This window comes from Aythya ferina, assembly GCF_964211825.1.
Source record: "Aythya ferina genome assembly, chromosome: 1".
In the NCBI taxonomy this organism is placed as follows: domain Eukaryota; kingdom Metazoa; phylum Chordata; class Aves; order Anseriformes; family Anatidae; genus Aythya; species Aythya ferina.
Genome location: NC_140296.1, coordinates 94,642,129 through 94,654,667, shown reverse-complemented (window position 1 = coordinate 94,654,667; position 12,539 = coordinate 94,642,129).

Here is a 12,539-nt window from a genome sequence, read left to right as displayed (position 1 = left end):
TTTAGTGGCTGATTTAACCATGTCAAAGGTTAAAACTGCTGTCATACTTAAAGCATGACAGTAAACAGAGAAAAAGTAAAAGGAGTGACTGAGAAACAAGTATAAGTAACTGGGATAAAGTGACAAAATTGCTAGTAGATATGTAAACCTGGAAAACCAACATGTAACACTCTTGGAAAATGTGAGAGGCATTTGGAAAGCATCAGCTTTCTCATTAAGCCTCGTACTGATGTTTTTCCCATGCTGCCAATTTAAGCTTTATGTAACAAAGACAGAGCTATTTCATACACTAGAAAAATTAATGTTCTATGAAACTCACTGTTGCTTTAGGATTTTCCTACTAAAGTGGCATAAAATGTGGTTACATCATTTTAATAAAATGATGAATGTTCACCCAATTTGTTTTAAATGTTTGCCACCAACTGTTTCTGCAAACTGTAACAAAGGGAAATTATATTTTGTAAAACTAGCTGATAGAGTGAGAGCCTAGCAAATGTGGTTGTGAATGAACTCTGCCATTTGATTCCATGAGCAAGATACTTTGCATTAAGGCATATCTCTGAACTTTACCTTCTCCTATCTAGGAAAGGCTTTTGGCAAAAAAGCATCATGTATTTATAAGCCTTTTCTTGCATCCCTCTTGTGCCCTGGTTGGAAGTACCTGGAGCATCCAGTCATAGTGCTGGATCTTTGCAGAAGAATCCGTGAGCTCATGGGAGAAATGGTTTTGGTGGCATTTAGTGGAGTCTGTAGGTTTCTGCTCAAGTCTCTTACTGATACTGAACTCAAACTAGCCTATGATTTTCATTTTATTCAAAGAAGTTTTCAGTCTGCTGTCTGCTCCTGTGCAGATATTCATCTGGTTTTGATGAAGGGCATTTCTAATAGAAGTCCTCTCAGTGCATACAGGTTTTTTCACTGTTTACAAATACATGTAGAACAGGACAGCTTGCTTTAAAAGGGATTCCTAGGGCTTTTGCTAGAACCTCTACTGATGATAGAAAGGGGTCTGTCTTTACAGAGTTTGCTACAATGTCTGGACATATGTACAGCCAAGCTTGAGCCTCTTAAAAGAGAAAAATGGATTTCAACAATAAGAAGTACAGCAATCTGTATTTTTAAGACAGGAGGTGCCAGATAATGTGTGAGTAAATGATCTGAAAAGTGAATACAATTCAAAACTAAGATTAATACTATCGTTGTTAAGATCACTTGTCTTTTCCTTAGTTAACATCAGTAGCTCTCACAGTATCATTATCACCTCCTGAATTCGTTTCTTCTGGAGACACTAACACCTTGCCTGCCCATTAAGGGAGCTGGTAAAAGCTTTCTTTCATTGAAAGTCTTCAGTACTAGGCAAAAAGTAACCCTGCTACCTGTTTTCATTTAAAATACACGTGGTCTTTCTATTTTATGCATAGCAATGGATTCATGTTTGCTCAGCAGGTGGTGATGTCATTGTTGAATGCTTTGCTTTCATAGTAACATCATTGGATCTGCTTCCCACCCATCACTGCAGGCAGGTGTGCTGGCAGTGTTTTGCATCTGTGTTGTCTTTCAACCTTGCAGTCAGCTAAGCACCACAGTGCTGTTTGCTCACTCTACTCTGCAGTGGTGTGGGGAAGAGAATTGGGGAAAAAAAATACTGCTCTCAGGTTGAAGTAAAGACAGTTTTGACAGAAAAGAAAATGGAGAGAGAAAAAAGAAAAGATACACAAAAGAAGTGATACGCAATACATTTGCTCACCACCAGAACACTGATGTTTGAACATCAATGTTAGCAATGAACATTGCTAGTCCCCAAGCAATGGCAGCCCCCCTACCAAACTCCCCTATTTAACTGTTCTGTGTGACACCATGTGGCATGGGACATCCCTCTGGCCCGTTTGGGTTGGCTGCCCTGGCTGTGTCCCCTCCCAGCTCCTTGTGCACCCCCAGCCTCCTCACTGGCAGGGCAGTGCAAGAAGCTGAAAATTCCTTGGTTTACTGCAAGCACCTATGAGCAACAACTGAAACATCAGTGTGTTATCAATATTATTTTCCTCCTAAATCCAAAAGACAGAACCGTACCAGTCATTGTGAAGAAAATTAACTCTATCCCAGCTGAAACCAGGGCAACCTGAACAGGCACTCCCTCTTCATTTCTCCAAAACCACAGTTCAGACTATGCTCTATAGAGATAGTCATTCTTGGTCTTATTCAAAACACATTTCAAATACTGTCTCAGCTTATATTTCAAATTACTGTGCCTGTGTCCTGATGCGAAGTCCACTGTCATCTTTCCAGTGATCAAAACTGAGTTTAAATCAGGCTTATATTGAATAGATTTTACAGGCTGTTGCATACTTTATTTATTTGATTAAAAAATCTGTGCCATGCTACTCTTAATTCTTCTGTGCTTGTAATTTTTACTAAGCAGTCTTGTAATTTAGCTTCATCTGTCACACATGAATTTTTCATGCAAGTATTTCTAGGTATAGCATAATATCCTTGCCCACCATTTAGTTTTACTATTTCTTCTCTGATTTATTTTATTTTTCTTTCCTGTTTTCTCCTTAAGACTTGGTGAATTCCAGATATTGCACTTTGCAAAGCTTTTGGAGACTGTCAATTCTCTATATATTTTTCATTTACTGCAGTAAAAATGCTTGCTGTCATTTGTCTTTATTTACAATTTCATGATGCCCAAAATGTAATTTTAAAAGTTACAATCAGTCCAATCACCAATAGTTTTCATTTGAATTTAAATAAAGCCCTTCTTCATACCAAACATAACCATTTTAATAGTTTTCTGAAAGTTGTATTAGTTTTTTTATTTTATTTTTTTGAGGGCAGGGAGACTGGAGGGGGGAGGCGGGGGTGGGGGGAGGGGAAGATAGGGCATTTGCTGGCATAATCCACAATGCTTTTCTAAAACCAAATAAGAAACCTTTCAACCACTTCTAATCAGTCCCAACTGTACCTCCCATTTGATTTGCCAAGTACTATATTCCTTGTTATACAGTGAAGAATCAGAAAGTTGTGCTCAGATGCTTATAAAAACTGCTTTTTAAATGAAATGAAATCACATAGCTGGTCCTGTTCTTCTCCCAGCCCACTCTTGGAAGAGCTGTTTTCTTTCCATCAAGAGAAGTAGTATTACACAAGGTTAAGGTGCAATAACTCACCTTTTTCCCCTAAGCAGACTTATTGAACAAGAGCACCTAAGGGCTCTGTGTGGCTTCAGATGAGTTCTAATCAATGCTTCTTTGCATTGCTGAGTGAAAGAGCCAGACTAATCTGGGAGCAAACAGGACATCTGACTGTCAGTCTTCCTAATCAGCTTTGCCAACGTTCCAGCAACGAAAAGCAGCCTCAAAATGTTACCAAATATTTCAATTTGCTTGATATTTCAGGTGTGTGGATCCCAGTGATTGCATACGATTGTGTTTAGCCCTTGTGTTGGAAGGCCATGGAGACAGATGCCACCTGTGTAAAGAGAGCTTGGGCAATAGTCAAAGGTGTGTTCAAAACGTTTACCCCTACCCACCATCCTCTTTTCCTTTACAGGAATTTGACTTGCACAAGCATCTTCTTAAAATTATTATTATTACTGTTGTTGTTATTATTATTTGAGATTTGGGCTCCTGATAATTTCTTTTTTAAAATGACACCTTACTTGCATTCCTTTCATTGTTCAAATGCCAGCTCAACATTCAACAGACTTTAAAATAAATTCTCTTCAAATGTGAATTGAAGACCAGCTGACCAAATTTTGCTATTGATTCAATCCTTCAGTTTTGTTCTGTTCTACAACTAGGTTTCATGCTGAATCAAATTAGGTTTTGTACTTGACAACTGATAAATAAAAACTCTAATTAAAAAAATTGTTTCAAGGGAAATGAAGTTTGGAGCAAGTAGAAAAAAAAAATCAGTCTATCAAAATCCAACTTGTTGGAAATAAAACTTGGGGACATAAAATTTAGGTGAAAGACAAATTATAAAGACAGCTTCTTTGCTGAATCAGGCAAGTGTCCAATTCACTGTTTCTATGAAACATGGTTCTGTGTAAACTTGTCACAGACAATTTGTAAATTCCAGCAGGTCTCCTGCTTCGTCCTACTACCACTCCAGCAGATATTACATATTTGCTGTATTTTTTGTGTCACAATTAAAGAAATTAACACAGATTGTAGACTAGCAGGAAACATTTATCCTTCGGGATACAAGTTTGTATTGTCTTTCAGGCAGATGAGTCAAATCCCAGCACTTCTCCCCTCCAGGACAAACTCTGGAAAGAAAAATGTTTAGTTCACACCTGCTCAAGTGGACATCTCTGCTGGAAATCTCTTTCAATAAATTAATATGGAGATACAAAAGAGAAATAACAATAAATTAATATGGAGATACAAAGGAGAAATAATAACTTATTTCATTAGCAAAAGAGTCCTCCAGTTATTCTCTTTCAGTAGCCACTGACTTAACTACTTGGCAACATATTGTGTAATAGTGTATTTTGGGACCTTATGAGTTGATTATCTCATTAAGCTCTTGCACAGATCATCGTTTCTTGCAAAAGCTCATTGTCATAGTTTGTTCCGTTTGTGAATTTAGTCTATAAACAGTATGAGGATGGCAAAACTTAAGGCCAAATGATAAGCAGAAAATGCACGCAGTGAGTCTGTCCTAGATATTCAGTCTTAGCAGACCACACCATTCGCCTTTTCTTCTCTTATGGATATCATCTTCATTTGCAGCATTCGATTTTTACCAGACTATGTTGCCAGTCTGTGGTTAATGCATTCTTTGACATAATTCTTCTTGTGCTGTAAACACTGGTCTCAATATGTCTATGTTGTGTCCAGCTCCTGAAAATGACTCTGCTTTGCTGCTCCAGGGAGCAATCCCTGACCCAGAGGCCAAATGTTGCAGAGCAGCTTCCATCCTTTCTGGAGTGGATTGGCCACATGTACTGTGTAGATCTCAGGCTCTCAGGCTGTGTCTCCTCTGGGCCCCATATAGAGCATATAAGGAGCAAATATTAAATTTCTTGTCATTTTTCAGCTCAAAGTACCAGAAATAATGTCAGGATTTTGATCTAGCCTTCCAGAATAGCATTTTCACAGGATACTATGGTAGTTAGAAGCTGAAAACATATTGTGTAGGTATAAATGTGTTGAGAACTGACAAAAGACTCTCTGCACACTAGGCTTGAAGGTGTTCAGTTTCAATGGTAGAAAATCTTCCTCAAAGTGACAGAGTCAAGTCTAACCTGATGAAAGCTGCTTCCCAGCAGGTATGCATCACATATGCCTGTGAATTCCTTCTTCAGCAAGGAATAAGGTGATTGACCAGCACAGATGCACTGTTTGGTTGCTCAGTATTACTAAATGTAAGTGATCTCGTGAAACGTTTAGAAGTGATTGGAGGGAGGTGACCAGCAGACCGACCATACAGTTGCATACACCTTGTTTTCCAAGGAAACTGGAAAATCCCAAGATGTCTTCAATCTTAATGGTCTTTATCCATTCTTTTATTGAATTTGCATGCAAAATATCCATAGGACTCTATGAGAACCTTGGCACTTCATTGCGAAGAACATAAAGACATTTTGCCATGATGTAGGCATGGGATGCAATAAAAGATGCATCTTATCTGGGCAGTGATATACCAGGAGATGCCTAAATGGCTTGAATTCTGTCCTCTGTTCTCATTGGCATGGTATCATGTATTTTCTCATGTCAGGTGCCAGTGTCACAGCCACAGGGCTTTGTTAACTACAACATCCCTGAAAGAACTCCAGGCACAAAAATTATTTCTTAAGTATTGGTTGCAATTTTTAATCATGTTTAATGAGTGGTTTCTTTTAATTTGTACTGCAAAGACTTGACAATTGCTGACTCCTGGGGTTCCCAATTTCTCCTGTATCACCTTCAGCCTATTTCAGTGCTGAGGTGAAGGAGAGCAGCTGCCATTCTGCCACACAGCCACCAAGCAGAAAGGACAGCTCATTTTCAACCTTTATTCCCTGTTTGGACAGGATTTTCCTCTAACTGCTTCCAGTTTCTTTTCACTCTGCATTTTACTTGAATTTGTTTTTCTAACCCTGTGCTTGTGCTCACTCCTGGAGCCGCCTGGCAATCTGACTAGAAATTGTGTGTTCTTTCCCATGGGAAACACACAGACTTTCTTTTTTTAAATCTGCCTGGTGCATGGCTGCAAAAATCTTCTACTGTCATTTCACATTCTAGGAATTAGCAGAGGAAGGAACATTTTTGCGTCCTTCACTCCCTGTTCATTGTAAAGGGACTAAGGGAATATTTTTGTGAGGCATACACTCTAGGTGAATTTTTTTTTTTTTTTTTTTTTCTGCAATACTGGGCACAGGACTTGTGAATTCATTCCCTTGTTCGATCATTAGACATTTGCATCCAAATTTTTGGCTTGGGATTTGACAACGTGCTGTAACACTAGATGTATTTTATTAAAATAATGTGCGCTGTAATTAGGATGTGTACATGCAATATTAACTTATGTTTTGACTGTTTCAACCTAAAATAGCCATTCAAGCTCTTTATGTGGGACAGTGCACTAACTCAGCTGTCTCAATTTCAGCTGGATGAGATATGAACAACAAAGTGAATTTCCTCAAATTAAACTGAGTATATGATATGTATTTGCTAGATTCAGCCTGGGTCTGGAGGACAGATTATTCCTGGTTTAATATAAAGACTGCTGAAACAAGCATACTTTTCTGACATCTTTTTGAAAAAGTTTCAACCAGCAAAGATACATTCTACTGGCTCAGCTGTTTGTATCCTGTATTTTTTGCACTTTTGGTCTGGTTCCTATACATTTCTGGTTCCTATACATTTCACAGTCCAAATGACCTCTCACAGAAAGATGGTCTTCATAGAATTCTGTAGAAATTGTCAGGTTTGGCTGCAGATTATTGATGTGATGGGATGCAGAATGGATTCAGATGTAGTGATTTGCATATCTTGAATAGAACTTGTCATCAATTCATTGAACATTCCTTTCTTTTTAATTTTTGCTTATTTTCATGCTTTTCCCAAATTTTCCAACCATGTTCAAAAGCAAATATGTTAGCAAAAAGTAACCTGGATATATATATGTAGATATATATATTAGTTTTTTTTTTTGAAAAAACTTTCAAAATTCTTATTTACTTTCAGACTTCTTGTTTGACTGTGTCGATCTGGAAAACTATTTTTGGGTATCCAGGTGATGATTCAGATTTGTTTTTTCCCATGAGATTTCAAACACTAATTTAAAGAGAGAAAAAAAAAGAAAAGGACAATACAATGCATTAAAAGCAGAACATTGCAATCACTCAGAAGCTACACAATATGACTTCAGATGGCTTTTTTATTATTATTGCTGTTTATGTATTTTTTTCTATTTCTTCACTGTGTCTTGACACAGGATAGACAGAATATTTATTTATTTATTTATTTATTTTTATTTAAAAATTCTTGTGGTATAGGGAAACTACTTCCTGCTGGTCTCAAGTTTGAATATAACAGATTTTGTATAGAAAATATTTCCTATTATAACGTCCTAAAGAAATCATTCAAATTTATTCAGCTACTTAGTTACATACTAAATAAAGTTTGATTACCAAGAGTAAATGAATTAATTAGGATTTTTGTGTATGTGTGTTTTGGAGTAAATGTAGAATAAAAAACACTAGTCCTAGACAAAAGTGGCAAAAATGCCATCACAAAATCTCCTTGCACAATAAAAGCAATACTAACATAAAAAAAAATTAGACTAACCTGGTGTGGACCTGGTCTTGTTATGTAAAACAAGGGGAAATTAACTAACTGTTCTGCAAAAATCTGTCCTGTGAGATGAAGCCCAGACTTGCCAAGGCATCAGAACCAACCTAAGAGCGTCACAGACCAAAGCCCATTACCACAGTAGATGTCAGGCAGCACGAGCACCTGCACAGTGCAGTCCTCTTCTCCAAGTTGCTTCTCACAGTGACAGAGGAGATGTTGCCTGTGTCTGGAGTTATATATTTCTATGCAGAAATTTACTAACAGCTTAGATAATGCCATGAAATAACTTGTACAGTAGTTTTTGGGGCACTATAACATAAGATTTTTTTTTTTTTTTAATTTATTTATTTCTGAGAGCTGCAAAGTTCTCTAAAAGGGACTGGTTGAAAAATAAATGATGCTTGAGGTGATGCAGAGGGAGAGCTTGAGGGCAAGTGAGGAAGCAACTTACATGGAAATCAATCTCATGTTTGCTGAGTGTTAAGGCTAAGAAGCCTACAGCTCTGTGGGGGGGGGGGGGGGGGGGGAAAGCCCCATTAACTTTGTTGCCAGAGGAAATCAAATTTAAATTCAGCTGTAGATGCTTTTAAAATAAATCTGTAATTCTAACTTCAACAAGTGCAGCCGAGTACAGTAACCTCAACAGAATCTACCCACTCTTTTCTAAGCTTTTTGATGTATTGGACATGTGGGAACATGCATGTGTGAGTGTAAGGGGACTGGAGGCCCATATGTGAGGAGATCCTCTTGGCAGCCAGCATTCCTGTTTGGGAAGGGATCCAAGACAAATTCTTGATGCACTCTCAGGGATTAATAAAACAGAGCAGAATGGGAAACCGTTAGATGGGGTATAGATATAGTGGACTGTTGCAAGTGATGAATTGCTGATTATCCCTGTAACTTGGCAGGCAACTGCAGAGAGATTTCTCATAAAAGAGTTTACAAGTTGCAATGTGCAGTGGGATGACAGCACACTCACCCTGGCTGCAGAGTTCATTGCCAAAGGACACAGCCCGTAGCAAAGCAAGCACAGGGGACAGCATTATCTTACTGCCTCAGCTTCTATCTGGGTGAGCCAGCAAATGACAAATAACCCATCAGTCCATGGCATCAAAGTGCTGAGAGGACCTCAGAAGTATTGCTGTCCAAACTGTGTGCATATATTTCACTGCAGCACTTCCCAAAATGTAAAGGGGGATGACATTGTGCTTGGATGGCTGCAGTGGGGAAGGAAGGAGGAGGAAGTGGCGTAAACGCAGTTATACTGATGGGCCTAATGGGAAAGGACTTTAAGCAGTGTGTTTGTTTCACTAGACTGGGGGAAGATGAGTTTTGGAACAAGGAATACTTAGGCCCCCACTGAATATGCATGGTAAGGGTGGTGGGGGTCAGTGGCTCTATCCAGCCTGGGCATGGAGAAGAGAAGAAACTCTGGCATCCAGTTAGGAACATTGTGGGGTGCCAGGGTACATGGTGTGCACGACAAAATGAGCACACATCTCAATGAATATGTGGCCAGAGATCTCCTAAACTGAGGACAAGAGTCACAGAAGGTTTGTGGAGATATTAGAAGGGATTATTTTTTAAAAAAATTTATTTATGCCCCATTCAGGAGATGGTGCCAGAAAGAAATACACAGGTACAAATATGAAGGAGAAGAAACAGCCTGATTTGGTCTGTGCTGATCCCCTTATTGGGGCAGCTCAGGGGGATAAATGACACCAGTAGTTTGATGTCACTTGACAATTTGACAGTATACAGCATAGACACTGTTGTTATGCTCTGTAGTCTGTAACCATCTCTTCTATTATGCACTGTGCAAAGGTAATTATCTGTCCAGCAGCGCCCTCCTAGCTATGGTGGCACTATCTGTGTGGTGTGTAAGGGATGCTAGGCATGGGAACCAGGACAGTCCATCTTTTGAAACACAAAACACCATAAGCTGTGGAGGACTGAGGGGGCCACACCCCACAAGTCTATTTGTGTTGGCTGGAGTGGCATGCTTGCTCCCCTCTGTGCCACAGCTAGACCTGAGCTTCTGTAGTGTCTCTGGAATATCCTCCTGCCAAAGGGTTCTCACCTGCATGGTGAGGTGGAAGAAGACAGCATGACTGTCGGCTGAGGCTTGAGACAAGGAAGCCAGCAGGGAGAGCTTGCTGCAAATTGTATGAGGACTTTGGGGTCCACATCCAAGCAGGGGGCAGCAAGAGGCAGAGGAACAGTTTCCTACTAAACCAAGCACAATTGGTTCTGCTCTGGTGAGAGGAAACAGCAGCCAGAGGAATGTAGCTGGTACAAGCAGCTTTTTGATAGATAGCTTGGGGACTAGCTCTAGTTTCTCCAGAACCAGACCAAAATACTTCCAAAAGACAACAGCTGTTTCCAGCATTTGCCACTATTTCCCTACACAACTCTGAAGCTGCTATCCCTTTTTTCCCCCTCAAGCATTTCAGATGAAATTCTTGTTTTACAACATTTTTCTTTCAAGGCAATTGTGTTCCAGGATGGCGCATTGTGTTGCTGGTTTGTGGAGGAATCAGGAGTGATCTAAGGTCAGTCTCCATTTCAAGGGGCAGGACTGACATTCTTAGAGCAATCTTTTTCTCTGGTCCCACTTGCACACAAAAACAGATTTATTTATTTTTTTTATTTTTTTTTCCTTCTATTAGAAATAACAGCCTGGCCAACACCTTGTTCAAGAAGGGACTCAGAACTGGATTCCTTTTGGGGGTTACATGAAGGCTTATGAGGGATTGTAGAGGCCATAGGCTGGAAGGATTTCTTTACTTTGACTTCCTTCACAGGTTTTGGTTTTAATAAGAAACGTCACCTTGAGCCGGTCATCTTAAAGTAATTGAACTAGACTCTCAACCTCCTCCTCCTCTAGTACTGGGTGAGAATTATGCACATGTGCTTGCTTGGAATATCACATTGTGGACAAGAAACTGATGCAACAAGTTGCAGCAAGAGGTCATCTTCTAGTAAGAGTGCATTCAGGAAGGGTACTGTTGGAGGCACAAACACTGAATCTGCACATGTTTCTCCAGGTTTTCTCTGGCTTTGTGGCCAGTGTGCTGTGCACAAGTGATCTGTGACACAGAGAAAACTTATTCAAGATATACGTACCCTGAGTGGGCGTGGGTTTAGGGATTTGCATAGCTAGTAGACTCAGGTAGTGCAGTAGGGAAGTGTTTGGTAGCTGCCAGATGCCTCTTGCATTCTGAAAATTCTGCAAGATGGAGACATAAGGGTTAGCTGGTGGAAAAGGTATGCAGAATATGGCTGGTTTTCCTTTTGTTTCAGATACATAAAATGTATTTGTCTTAATATTTTCTTGTTGTAAAATTATGAAAGATTTCTATAATTGCTTTTTCCTTCTCTAGCTTTCCCACAGATTAACTGATCATTTAGGATTTTCACATTCCTGTTCATCTAAAACATCTTCTTTATCCTGCATAAAACCTTTGCTCACTAGAAAGTTATTGTCCAAGGTTGTTAGCCTTTCCAGGTATTTTCTTTGTCATTAGTGAAATATTGTAGTTGTGCTAATGACCTGGCAAAGGAAACCACTAACCTAATTGGGGCATAAATGCAGGTGAATTTAATAAAGAGAAACATTAGCTGTCTAGACCTTTACTGGGACCACCTGTTTTTTCGAGTTGGATTGGAGACTGTCTGTATCCTGCACTGGGTCTGCACATGTTGCAGCTGCAGTGGCTCTGGGGGCATGTTCTGGTCATGAAAATCGCATCACCTGCATAGATGAAGGTGTTATATGTACCAGAGGACTGTCTGCTTCATATAGCCAGAACCAAACAACATATATCCTAGCAGGTGACCGAAGTGAGCTGAGCAGCCAGTTTTACTACAGCCTGAAGTAATCTGTTTTCATTTATTTTGCAATATGACCAGATCCACAGCTGTGATGAAATCAAATAATTCCACCTGTGGTAAATGAGCTGGGGACATGGTTTCATATTACATGCATTTTAATGAGCTTTCCACAGCAGGTCTCACGTTTAAACCCATCCAGCCCTATACATCTGAGAAGAGAGGTGAGACATGCAGACCTTTCACACCAGACTCACTCACCTGTTATGTGTTTAACATTAAATACATGGCCAGTGTTTTGTACTCTTACATCCCCTGTCCATAACACACGTTCACATTCGTGTGGAATGGTGGGATGGTTCATTTGTGAGAAAAAGTAACAATTTTCTTGAGCTTGTACCTCTTTGCGTTAGATTGTATTTCTTCATGGCTCGTGGATAAAGGGCTTTGTTGCCACCTGGCAATCAGACCATGAGTTAGATGCTGCCCCAAGCTGTGACCACAACACAGAGACACAGCTAAGACTGACAGGGCAAAAACAGGCTCTGCAGAGGCATGATATAGAGCTGGCCATAGCTATACCACTGTTAGAACATCCACGCTCTGTGAGATGCTTAAACCACTGGGTTTGGCGCCTTGAAATCAGTGCTTGAGGAGAAAGTTCATAGCTTTCTTATAGCTGCAGGTGCACTGTGTATCCACTACTTGACAATGACTTATGCTGCTAGGAAGCAGACTACTCTGCAAAAAGCAATAATAGAGTTTGGTTTTGTTTACTGACTTTCATAGTCTGAAGTGCTCTGAGCAACCTCCACAAATGACAAGTTAAATGTTAACAGTCCAATGTGCTGCACAGTTTCTTAGGTGAATTAACCCTTGTTAAAGGCTTTTCACTTGCAACTTCACAGTTTGCTTTCCACTTAT